Below are 12747 nucleotides of genomic sequence, written 5' to 3' on the forward strand. Positions count from 1 at the left end.
TCTATAGAGACACTATTCCACTTACAGATTATCTACACCAGATAAGATCTGGTGTGGTAGGTATAGGGAAATAGATACTTTGGTAATGACTGTCAAAATTACATACAAATGGGAGTTCCCGTGGTGGCTCAGTGGTTAACAAATCCGACTAGGAACCATGAGGTCGTGGGTCCGATCCCTGGCCCTGCTCAGGGGGTTAAGGATCGGTGTTGCCATGAACTGTGGTGGTAGGTCGCAGACGTGGCTCAGATCTGGTGTTGCTGTGGCTCTGGAGTAGGCCGGTGGCTACAGCTCTGATTAGACCCCTAGCCTGGGAACCTCCATATGCTGCAGGTGCGGTCCTAGAAAAAAAAACAAACAAAATTATATACAAATGCACAGATTATTTGACTCAGCAATTCTGCTTCTAGGAATTTGCCCTGCAAATATACTTGCATATTTGCAAAATGATATGCATATAAGGGTATTTATTGCAGCACTTATTTAATAGTAAAATATTGCAAACATCCTAAATGTCCATCAAAATGGACCTGGTATTAAATAACTTATGGCACATGAATACAATGGAATACTATATAGCCATAAAGATGAATAAGGTAGCCTGTGTGTACTAACATGATTGTTAAGAAAAGCAAGATGTAGGAGTTCAGGTTATGGCGCAATGGAAAGAAATTTGACTAGGATCCATAAGGATTAAGGTTTGATCCCTGGCCTTGCTCAGAGGGTTAAGGATCTGGTGTTGCTGTGAGCTGTGGTGTAGGTCACAGACATGGCTTCGATCCTGCATTGCTGTGGCTATAGTAAGGCCTGCAGCTGTAGCTCTGATTCGACCCCTAGCCTGGGAATTTCCATATTTGTCTTTATAGTTTTTAAACAACATGTATATACTTTATCTTAAAGAATATATATAATATATAATTCTTATGTATATATTAAGTATATTTAAAGATGATCTTTGGAAGAATATAAAAAAAACTGAAAACAAGGTTTTCTCTGTGATGGAGAACTGGTAAATAGGGGCAGAGTTGTGAAGGCACTTACTCTTCAGTCTGCATTCTTTGCTACTTTTTGAAATTTGTTTCATGTGCATGTGTCATTTATTTTTTGGAAAATAACCCCAAAAAGGGAAAATTTAAAAGCCTTTTGAAAATTGATTGGGTCAACAATGAATTATTGTTAGGCTTAAAGTAGGTAACATACCTGGGCCTTTTAAAAAGTACCCAGGCCAGAGCTTATAATACAGTAAGTGAGCAATAATTGGTTAATTCATTCTCAAATTGATCAGTCATGGTTAATTCCCTCTTGAAGTCTTATCTACTTACTAAAATTGTTATTCAGATTCATCCATTTCAGTAGAGTGTAAGTAGTTAATAGTATTGCAAAATGTGTTTTCATTTTAGCAAAAACAAACATTAGGCTGAAGGAGAAAGTTCAAATAAGAAGATTTTAAGTATTAACTAAAAGAGAATTTTTTTAGAGGAGAGGGAGCTGTGGGAGAGAGTCTTGGCAAGGGCTTGAAAGGGCTTGGAAACAAGTAGTAGTTCCTGGGAGCTCCTCAGTTCATCTGGCTCACCTGGGAAAGGCATATGAATCTGTGGCGCTGTGGGACTATTTAAGTTAAATATTGCTAATTAAAGCCTTAAATCCCAAAGGAGAAAAAGCAATATGCGCTGCAGGTAAGTGGCTGTGTGCTAACTTAGCTACCTCTAGAGAATTTCTGAAATTCTCTGAGGATGGAACCTGAGAATTCCAGAATCTGAGAAATGCTTTCATTTTCATTATAGGTAAAGTACATTTAAACTTCATGTCAAGGCAGCCCGGTGGAGGGGGGGGGGGGGGGGAAGGGGGAGGGGGGCGAGGAGGAAGGGAAATAGAATATTTCAGAAGAGCCGGAGGTGGCCTAAATTGAGTAGAGAGCAGCTTTACCCATATGGCTTGCTTTGGTGAAGTGAGTAGAAAGGAGGCACTAATTTGTGTGTATATAAAAAAATGACTTATTTTAGCATAAATTGGCAGCCAAAGGCTACAGAGCTAAAATTGTTTTAACAAGTTGCATTTTGTTGACTTCCAAAACAAAAGGCCCAAAATACCCATCATAACTTACTGTGTGCCCTGTAAATTATTCCTGGTCCATATTTTGCAGAGTTGGAGCAGAGTTTTAGCAATGACTTCCGAGTCGATGATTTTAGAATATATAATTTTCTCCCAAGGTGTTTAGAACACTTTTCAGAATTGCTTGGTATAAAGTCTTCGCACCACTTTAAAACAAAGTCAGTAGTACCCAGGGTCTGCGTTATTTTAGCTTCCAGATTACAATGAGTATCTGAGAGAGAGGGAGACCTCAGAGCATGAGACTGGAAGAAATGTGCCTAAATTTGCTTAGAAAGTGTTGACAGAGCTAGAGGTTTCACCAGCATTTCCTGTGTCAAAAACAAGTTCTCACTTTGGTCTTCAATGGCAGTAAAACAGAGATTAGGAACTATTACTGTTTGTTCAAAAGCAGAAGCTGTAATCATTTCAGAGAAAGAGAGAGCAAAATTGAAACTGAAACTCTCCTTCTACCTGTGTGCAGCGCCAGTAGAGTGTGTCCACCCGGGGCTTTTGCTCCCTTGTTGCAAGTGAAATGATTAACCACAGAGGTGTCTTTCACGTATGTCCTAAATCGGGACGTATCTTACTGCTTTTTTTTTTTTTTTAACCAGCCCAGTCACATTATGGGTACCCAAAATAGTTCTTAGTGGCTTTATGAAGAGTCGTGCTTCTTTTCCTTTCCACAGCATGAGTATTCACTGATAACACTTCTGAGCACTTTAGCTTGATTTGGTAATTAGACAAATGTATACCATTAATCACAATGCTCTGTGAAGACCAGTGCTAGCTCTGTCTGTCAATATAAATAGAGAAATTGGCTTATCCACAAAAGTTAAAGCTATCTGGTTTTCTCACATATTAACACAAACTAGGTCTTGGAAATACAGTTGTATTTATTTGTTTTATAATTTCCTAGCCTTTCCAGTATATGCACTTTTTGACAAACCTTTGTCCTCATTCGAGGGGTTTTGTTGTCAGGTTTTTGTTTCTGTGGGTATTTGCCTCAGTTCATCTCTGAGCATTGCAGCTAGACTGTTGTGATTCAAAACTATGTTCTAAGGTATTTCCTCTAGTGGAATAATTGTTTTGTAATAAGTCATGCTTTTCTACTGTAAAAGGGGAGGGGAGGTGTGGTAATCCACAAGACAAGATAAATTGTTAGAAGAATTCCTTGATTGGAAATTTTAGCTTTGTGTTTTGTTGCTGTTTCCTGAAACTAACTTGGAGATAGATGCTCCTGATTTGTCCATCTACAGCTTTAATTCCTTGGATCCCACTCATTCTTTTACTTTAAGAAAAAAGAAAAGTAATTATTGTAGAGGCCTATGTATTTCATAGCTGCCTTTTTGTAAGAAGCACTTTTCCCAAATAAAACAATTTAACTGCCCCCCCCCACACAATGCTCTATGAAATAACCCAAACCCCAAAGCAAAGAAGAGAATTCATGGTATGCAGATGTTTGCTACTTCTTTAATGAAACCGTCTTGGGATCCAAGATTTAAGAGAATTAATTAGCCCTAAAACAGATAAACTTTTTATCAGCAGGTTCCATTCATTCCTCATAATTGTGGTAGATCACTCAGTATATTAACATACTTTGCAAAGATAGTGACAGAAAAGAAATAAAAATGGAATTCTCCTGGCATCATGCATGTTAGGAAGTTAAGAGGAGGCCAAAAATTGCCAAGAGGTTAAACAAGTCAAGTACTTTTATACCATCCTCAGACATTCTCTTTGCTTAAAATGCACTTTTCTTACTTTTAAGTGATCTCCTCATTCATCAAGGCTAGTTCAAATACTACTTTCTGTCAGAAATTTTGTTATATCCACCTCCAGATCTCAGATTTACTGCTTTCTTATTTATGTTACTGGAGGCATTTCTTAACACATTACAGATTTTTATTTTTGTAGTTTTGTCCTGTGATAGATTCTGAATTCCTTTAGGATACAAAATGTGTATCCTTTCAATTCTTGCAATGTACAAATTATCTAGTATGTAGTAGATAATAAAGCCTGTTGAAGGGAACCAATTTGGAATAGGGAGTTGGTAGCTGAAAATGACCTAAAATGTCTCCTTCTTTCATTTTATCCAACCCATTCCTCTGTTTGTCTGGATAAATCTGCCACTGCTTAGATGATGTGTTATAAGACACCCCATCTATTAAGCTGCCTTTCAAATGTCAGACTCTCATTTCTAACAATGATACACAATTGTATGCTATAAATGTTTCAAACCTCTTTTGCATGCACTGCTTTATTTAGTTCTTATAAAAATTTTTACAAAGTTCCAGATGAGAAAATGGAAACTTATCAAGCATCAGTCACTTGGACTAGAACTCAGGTCTTTTAAATTCTCAGTGTAGTATCATTTGGTCTAGAGCTTATTTTTAAGTTATTTTTCGAACAGTTTCAACCTTATAGAAGAGTCACAAGATTAATGTGAACACCTGTGTATTTCACCCAGCTTCACCCATTGTTGTTATTTTACTACATTTATTTTTCTCATCTACCTACCTACGTTCCTATCTTATTTATCTATAATTTTATGAATCATTTGAATGTTGCAGACAACAATGCTCCTTTCCCCCTAAATTCATCAGTTCATATTTTTTAAGACAAGGCTATTTACTTATATATCATAGTAAAATATCAAAATCAGGAAATTTAGCATTGATATAATACCTTAATTAACAGATATTAAAGGTTTGCAAATTTTCCTAATCATGTCTTTTGTGACTTTTTTTCTGGTTCAGGATTGAAGAGGATCACACATTGTATTTACTTTTTGTATTTTTGTGTGTCCTTTAATGTAGAAGTGTCCCTCATTCTTTCCTTTTATTTCATGATATTGATTTTTGTTTTAGGAATTTGGGATATTTACTCTGTAGGATGGACCTTAATTTAGATATGTCTAATGTTTCCTCATGGTTAGATCTAGGTTACACAGTTTGGCAGAAAACTGTAAGAGTAATGCTGTTTCCTTCTCAGTGTATTATACCGGGAGGCACATGGTGTCATCTTGTCCCATCATTGGTGATATCTGCCAGCTTTCTTTGCTTGATAAAGTTGTCTTTATAAAGTTACTATTTTTCAACTTTGAGTTATACACAGGGTTTAAAATTTTTTTAATCTCAAGAAAGGTTAATGGTGAGTTCCCTTTGTGGCTCAGCAGTTAACAAACCTGACTAGGAACTATGAGGATGCAGGTTCGATACCTGGCTTTGCTCAGTGGGTTAAGGATCCGGTGTTGCCGTGAGCTGTGGTGTAGGTTGCAGATGTGGCTTGGATCCTGTGTGGCTGTGGCTGTGGTGTAGACCAGCAGCTGTAGCTCTGATTCAACCCCTAGCCTGGGAACTTCGATATGCCACGTGTACGGCCCTAAAAAGCAAAAAAAAAAAAAAAAAAAAAAAAAAGGGTTAATTGCTGTAAAGGCAACTGGTGTGCCCAAATCACAACCTGTTAGGCCTCCTCTCCTTCCAGCCATCACTGAGGTAGCCATCCTCAGCCAGATAACAACTGACAGCATGCTCTCACCTCGATTCCAACCTCGTTGCTACTCTCTACACAGTGGCTGGGATGCTAGCGTCACGTAACAGACCTGCCTCACACAATATATGAGGATGAGTTAATGCCTTTGGGACAACTCTGGAGCAATAAAGGACAGACCCAGTGGATTAATGTGACTCTCTTCAACCCCTTGGATCCACAATTCTTAGGATCCTAATGGATCGTGTCTTGGTTTCCTGTGGTCACATTCAACTTGAGAGCATTCCATACACTGATTTTCCTTATTCCATTTTATTCTCCTCAGTCCTTCCATTCCTGATCTCTGGATAACTATACCTGACCCCAAAGTTATCAAAGAAATATCAAAATAAAATTCACCTCAAAGAAATGTCATGAAAAGAAGGAGTATCTCTCTACTCACTAGATGGGCTGAGTTGTTGAATAAAGCCAATTAGATCTTAAAATTTTAAAAAAATTATGAAAATATGTGATTATTTTATACAAAGTCATAAAATAAGTTCAGAAATTCCAAAACACACGTACTTGGTTTTATTTATTAAAAAAATTTTCCCTCTATTTATGGCCATATCTGTGGCATAAGGAAGTTCCCAGGCCAGGGATGGAATCAGAGCAACAGCCACAGCCACAGCCACAGCAACACCAGATCTGAGCCATATCTTTGACTCACACCACAGATTGTGGCAATGCCGGATACTTAACCCACTGAACAAGGCCAGGGATCAAATCCACATTCTCATGGAGACTACATTGGGTTCTTAATCTGCTAAGCCACAACAGGAACTCCACCACATACTTGGTTTTTAAAAAAAGTGTTTTAATCAGACTTTTGCATCTTTCTCAAGGTCTGACCTGGCTAGACCTTCCTTTGTAACTGCAAACAAAAACACATCCTCTTTTACACAAATGCCACTCTATTTAGGCTCTGGTCTTGCCTTCACGTTTCTCCCTTGCCCACTTCCTTTACCAGCTAGTGCCCTCCAAACTATAATTCCTCAGGGCATTGCAAGAGAGTGAAAGGATTCAGACATGTGGTTGCTCTGCTCAACTGCACACGCTTCTTTCTCTTTTTTACCATCCTATCCTTCAACTTCGCTTTTTCTTTCCACTAATTATTTTCACTTTGCCTTTGCCCATTTGTTTTTGATAGGCAACTCATTCTCCTTGCAGAAAGAGAACAAAACAGAAAGTGAGACTGTTATTTATTTCTGCTTAGTAGCAGAACAAACTGGAACAGAATGCTTTGTGTCTGTGTTTCTTAGAAGAAAGCGGCACCATGATTAAGCACTCAGCCAATAATTTGGGATGCTGATTAAATCAAGGAAGACATCTTGATAGGTTTGTGGAATGTAAAGTTTTGAGAATTAGAGAATTCTCTATCTTGGACATTAGGAAGATTGACAGTTGCTTTGTCTATCATAAACTCAAATATAAATTTGATATAATGAGTTTTTTTTTTGGTCTTTTTTTTGCCTTTTCTAGGGCTGTTCCCGCAGCATATGGAGGTTCCCAGGCTAGGGGTCAAATCAGAGCTGTAGCCACCAGCCTATGTCAGAGCCACAGCAAGGCCAGATCTGAGCTGCATCTGCAACCTACACCACAGCTAATGGCAATGCTGGATCTCCAACCCACTGAGCAAGGCCAGGGATCGAACCTACAACCTCATGGTTCCTAGTCGGATTCGTTAACCACTGAGCCACGACGGGAACTCCGAGATAATGTGATTTTAACATGTTTTTAGGTGACACAAGAATGATCCTGAATATTGTGTAATCACTTTCTTCTTCTTTGCCCCAACGATTTTGCAAGTATTGGCCTACTTTATTTTTGCACTGGTTGTATTATATTGTATTCTGTAACATCTCTTAAGATATTAAGGCTGTACGCTAAGGCCTGGAGCAAACTTTTGCCCTTGGATTGCTGACAGGCATTGTAATTTAATTAAGTTGATATTTTTAGCATGAAAGAGATTACAGAGAATCTTTGATCCAACCTTCTGCCCAGTGTAAGAAGCATACCGACATCCATAGCTTACCTAACAAGTGGCTTTTCAGTCTAATGATTCCAACCACTAGGTGCCAGTTGTAAGAAGCACACAAGTGTTTTTTTGCAAAGTTATTAGTCTAACATTTTCTTGCTTTTCTCATACTACATTAGAAAGTACGTGTTGCTGGGAGTTCCCATCGTGGCTCAGTGGTTAACGAATCCGACTAGGAACCATGAGGTTGCAGGTTCAATCCCTGGCCTCGTCCATTGGGTTAAGGATCCGGCGTTGCTGTGAACTGTGGTATAGGTCGAAGATGCGGCTCGGATCTGGCCTTGCTGTGGCTCTGGCATAGGCTGGTGGCTACAGTTCTGATTAGACCCTTAGACTGGGAACCTCCATATGCCATGGGTGTGGCCCTAGAAAAAGACCAAAAAAAAAAAAAAAAAAAAAAGAAAGTACGTGCTGTCGATCATAAATCAAGATGAAATTACGATCACTATATAATGAAATTTGGTGGTGAGTCATCTTGCCAGTTACAGAGGTGAACATGCAGCAATTCAGCCACTTTCTTCTTGCAGAGGTGAGGTACATTTTGGGGACTGTGCCAAGAATGGGAGAATAAGTAGTCTATGGCACACAGTACCCAAGTAAGCTAATCTGCTAAGACTTTTTCAAAGTTAAACTGAACAGGAGGCCTCAGCAGATAATGCCACTCTCTTTACTGGTAATTACTGGCCTTAGAATGTTAATATATGGCTGCTACAGAATAAAAGGTAGGTGGCAATTTATTCAACAGATTATGGTTTCATAGTCAGCAGTAAAGAAAGGTGGCACTAAGCAATAGACAGAATTTTTTTTTAAACCTGTGAGGTAAACTATTAAAGATAGTATTAATAGACTAAAAGAACAATGTCCTAATTATAGTCCCTTTCTCCGATCCCCTCTTAAAGATGATTTCTGCTGCTACTAAAGGACTAGAAAGAAAAAAAAAAGTTAGGGTTAGGCTAGTTATACAGGGAACAGTAATTGTTGAGTTAAGATCAAGAACCTTTCAAATTCTTGGTTGCTCAGAGTACCAGAAGTCAGCTCTTTTTCCATTGAAAGCAACAGGGAATAGGTAGCCCATAAAAATGAAAAAAAAAAAAAAAAAAAAGTACTTCTCAGTACTTAGCGTTTAATGTACTAGGCTAAACTAAACTGCATAATTTCATAGAATTTCAGTTTTTCAGAGAATCTTAATATTCAATCATAGGCTGATATTCTCTCTGCAAGAGCCCCACCAAGTGGTCATGCAGCCTGTGGGTGAAAGTCACAGAAACACGAATTAGGAATCCTTTTTAAGAAAGAAAGATAGGTAGAAGGTGGATGAACACAAATTCTCCATCTGTAGAGAGATTTAGGTACAGGCTTCATGTTTAAGCAAGACATCTGCTTCTCTCCACCATTTGCTTCTGTTAACTTTCTTGTCCTTACTTGAACTATACTTGCTCTTTGACCTCCTGACCCCAAGTGCTTTGAGTCCTCCATTTCCTCCTAATCAATCAGCCCCTCCTGTCTCCCCATTTTCCCCTGTCCAGCCTCAGACACTGGTGTCCACAACTTGCATCATGCTTTCAATATTACTTTCAACTCTAATGCAGCCATCCTGTTTCTCTGGTCCTGGAACTGAGCAGCTGAGTCTTTATGGAGAAAAATTACACAGCTGTGACAATTGATGTCACTGCATATTGCTGCTTTCTAAGGTTGGGTCCTCATTTATAGTCAGTAGGTCTGCTTGTTCAACTGACAGTGGTTATTGTAAATCTTCCGTCTCCTCTCCAATCCCCTTTTTGCCACCAAGCTTTCTCAGACTCAGATATGCGTCTGCCATTTCACTGAGAAAAGCCAAGGACATAAAGTGAGAACCGTAATCTTCCTCTTTTTTATTTATAAGCTTATTGGCATCGGTACCTCCCTTTCCTGGTGGGAGAGCTCCCCCAGGAAAGGTTCATTTTTCAAGCTGTGGCTGGATTCCCTCCCACCCTGCCTACGCAAGGTCATTACATCAGTCATCTCCCCTCTCCTCTTGTACCTCAGACAACAAAGGGAACAATCCTTTATCTCATTAAAAACAAACCAAACCAAACAAAAAGCAACTCTACTGTATCAATTTGGGCTTTTTATCTATAAGCAATAGAAACTAACTCAATAATTTGTAGAAAAAGTGGAATTCATCGGAAGAATACTGATGTAACTCATAGCCTACAAGAAAATGCTAAACAACCAAAACAGGATCAGGATCACAGAAAATGGACCTGTGGACCTTCCTGATCACATATATTTGCACATGTATGTTCAACCTTCCCTCCCTGTGTGTCACCACTCAAGATTCAGCTCATAAGAAGGAACTATTTGCTTGGCCTGGCCCACCAGAAACATGTGTAGAGGAGGCATTCTTGATTCTTTCAACTCTGACTTCCACATGGCACAGTTCACTGGACAGTGTTTGCCCTTATCTTGCTTGATTTCTTTGTAGTACTTAACAGAGATGAACATTTTCTCTTTCCTGAATCTTTCTCTTTCTTTGATTTCTATGACACTATTCTCTTCACTTAAAAAAAAAAGAGTTGATATTCTTTTTAGTCTCCACTGTAGGTTTTTTCTTTTTGCTTAAATATTGGCTTCTCCATGGCTTTATGTCTTGTCTCTTCTCAGATGCATGGATACAACTTCTACTACTGGTATATCACAAACTGTACTTCAAGTCATGTCAAAATTCTCTCTTGAGTTTTGGACTGAAACCCACACTTGAATATCCAATAAAATTCAGTGTGTTTAGAAGAGAAACTTCTTTCCTCCAGATCTGTTCTTCTTTTTGGTGAATGGCACATCTGTAATCAGTTTCTCAGTCCACTTCCCCTGAGTCTTCCCAGGTCACCGTGACACCTAACACTCACTCAGCAGTCACCAGCCACTCATGAAACTCTGTGGCTTTACTTCCTAAATAGTTCTTTTTCTTATTCTCTCGTGACATGCTTTTGATTAGGATCTTTGTACTTTTTCACTTAGATTGCCACATTAGCTTCCACCAGTTTTCCTTCCACATAACACTCCATTTTTCACAGAGTGATCTTCCTAAAATGCTAATCTAATGTGGAAGTTGGGATTCAGTCTTTCAGGATAAACTTCAAAATTTATTCCACATAGTCTGGAATAAATTTGGCCACTTTCTAGGCCTTGCTGATGGCCAGTTTCTTACCTCTTTACTATAAAACAATCAGGTTTCCTGTTGGAGGGTCTGGAATTTTTTTTTGTAAACTTGCCTGCATTTAAGAAATTCTTGGGGGCATTGTTAAACTTGTAGAGTCTTGGCTTTGCCTTAAATTTATTGAATCGGAATCACCAGGACTAGGACTTTGGAATCCCTAGTGATTCTTAAAATGGGGCCAGTTTATGAAATACTACCTGTGGGTTTGTTCTAGGTAATCCTTTTACTTATGTTCTTTCTTTGTTCTGCAGTACCCTTCCCTCTTGTCCTTCAGAATTTTAGTGTCCCTTAACAGGTGATCTTCATTTTGATGTAGATGCTCCTTTTTGTTCTATATCACCCAGGTCTGCCTCTATCATAGTCCTCAGTACACACAAAAATATTTGACTGGCTTTTCTCTAACACAACTGGTCTAAGAACTCATTGTGTGTCTTTGTTTTTCCCAGCATGTAAGAAGCAAATAGTAGGCATTTCACAAAAATTGCTCAGTATGCTCTTTGTTGTTATGGATTTTTTTTTCTGTTGCTTTATCTCTGAAGAGAGGCATAAAATGAACACCATGCAGCTACTTTAACACATCCTTATTAGAGTTCTTACTGCGGTACAGTGGGTTAAGAATTCAACTACAGTGGCTAGGGTCACTGGAGAGGCATATGTTTGATTCCTCAGCCCCATACAGTGGGTTAAAGGGTCCAGTGTTGCCGTAGCTGTGGTGTAGGTTGAAGCCATGGCTCATATTCAATCCCTGGCACAGGAACTTCCATGTGCTGTAGGTGTGGCCATAAAAAATTTTTTTTTTAAAAAGAACACCATTGTTACTATGAGTCCATTAAAATCACATGGTAGAATCACATTGTAGTATTTTTTTTTTGTCTTTCTGTCTTTTCTAGGGCTGCTTCCTGCAGCATATAGAAGTTCCCAGGCTAGGGGTCTAATCTGAGCTGTAGCCACCGGCCTACGCTAGAGCCACAGCAACTTGGGATCTGAGCTTCATCTGCAACCTACACCACAGCTCACAGCAATGCTAGATCCTTAACCCACTGAGCAAGGGCAGGGATCGAACCCGCAACCTCGTGGTTCCTAGTCGGATTCGTTAACCACTGTGCCACAAGGGGAACTCATGTAGGATATTTTTTGATATATGAAAGTATTATATTGCTGTAGGAAAATTGACTAAGAAATATATGTATAATAGAAACTCTTTTGTTAAAAAACAAAGTAAAAAATGTGTATATGTATATATATATATACAAGTTTAACAATGCCCCCAAGAATTTCTTAAATGCAGGCAAGTTTACAAAAAAAAATTCCAGACCCTCCAACAGGAAAACCTGATTGTTAGTTAGAACAGAGTACTGAACTAAGAAGCAGCACTCAGGAAAACAGTGAATGTGTAACTCTCATGAATAATAATTGTCTAGGAAGATGGGATTAAGATAGCAGAATAGAAGGACTGGAGCTCAACTTCTCTCCCAAAAACAACAAAATTTACAACTACATGCTGAGCAATCTTCAACCAAATGGACCGGAAACCTTCAAAAAGATATCCTACTCCAGAAGACAAAGAGGAGGCCATATCAAGAGGTAGGAGGGGTGACTTCATGATATAAACAACCCCACACCTCTGGGGTGGGAAGCCCCACAGACTGGAAAGCGACTGATTCACGGATATTCACCTACAGGAGTGAGAGTTCTGAGCCACACATCAAACTCCCACGCGTGGGAATCTAGCACTGGGAGAAAGAGCCCCTGGAGCATTTGGCATTGAAGGCCAGTGGGTTTGTGCACAGGAGCTCCACGGGACTGGGGGAAATGGAGGCCCCATTCTTAAAAGGTGCACACAGGCTTTCACGTGTACTGGGTCTCAGGGCAAAGCAAAGTCTCCATAGGAATCTGG

The 12747-nt window shown here is 39.1% G+C and overlaps 1 long non-coding RNA gene across 1 annotated transcript in view; it reads left to right on the forward strand.

Moving 5' to 3' along the window:
- LOC102162728 overlaps window positions 320-12747 on the forward strand; it is a 136609-nt gene continuing 124181 nt past the window's right edge. The window contains exon 1 of the long non-coding RNA XR_002342065.1: window positions 320-1676. This is a non-coding gene — a long non-coding RNA (uncharacterized LOC102162728). The remainder of the gene's footprint in view (window positions 1677-12747) is intronic.

The sequence above is a fragment of the Sus scrofa genome, chromosome 2 (assembly GCF_000003025.6).
Source record: "Sus scrofa isolate TJ Tabasco breed Duroc chromosome 2, Sscrofa11.1, whole genome shotgun sequence".
Classification (NCBI taxonomy): domain Eukaryota; kingdom Metazoa; phylum Chordata; class Mammalia; order Artiodactyla; family Suidae; genus Sus; species Sus scrofa.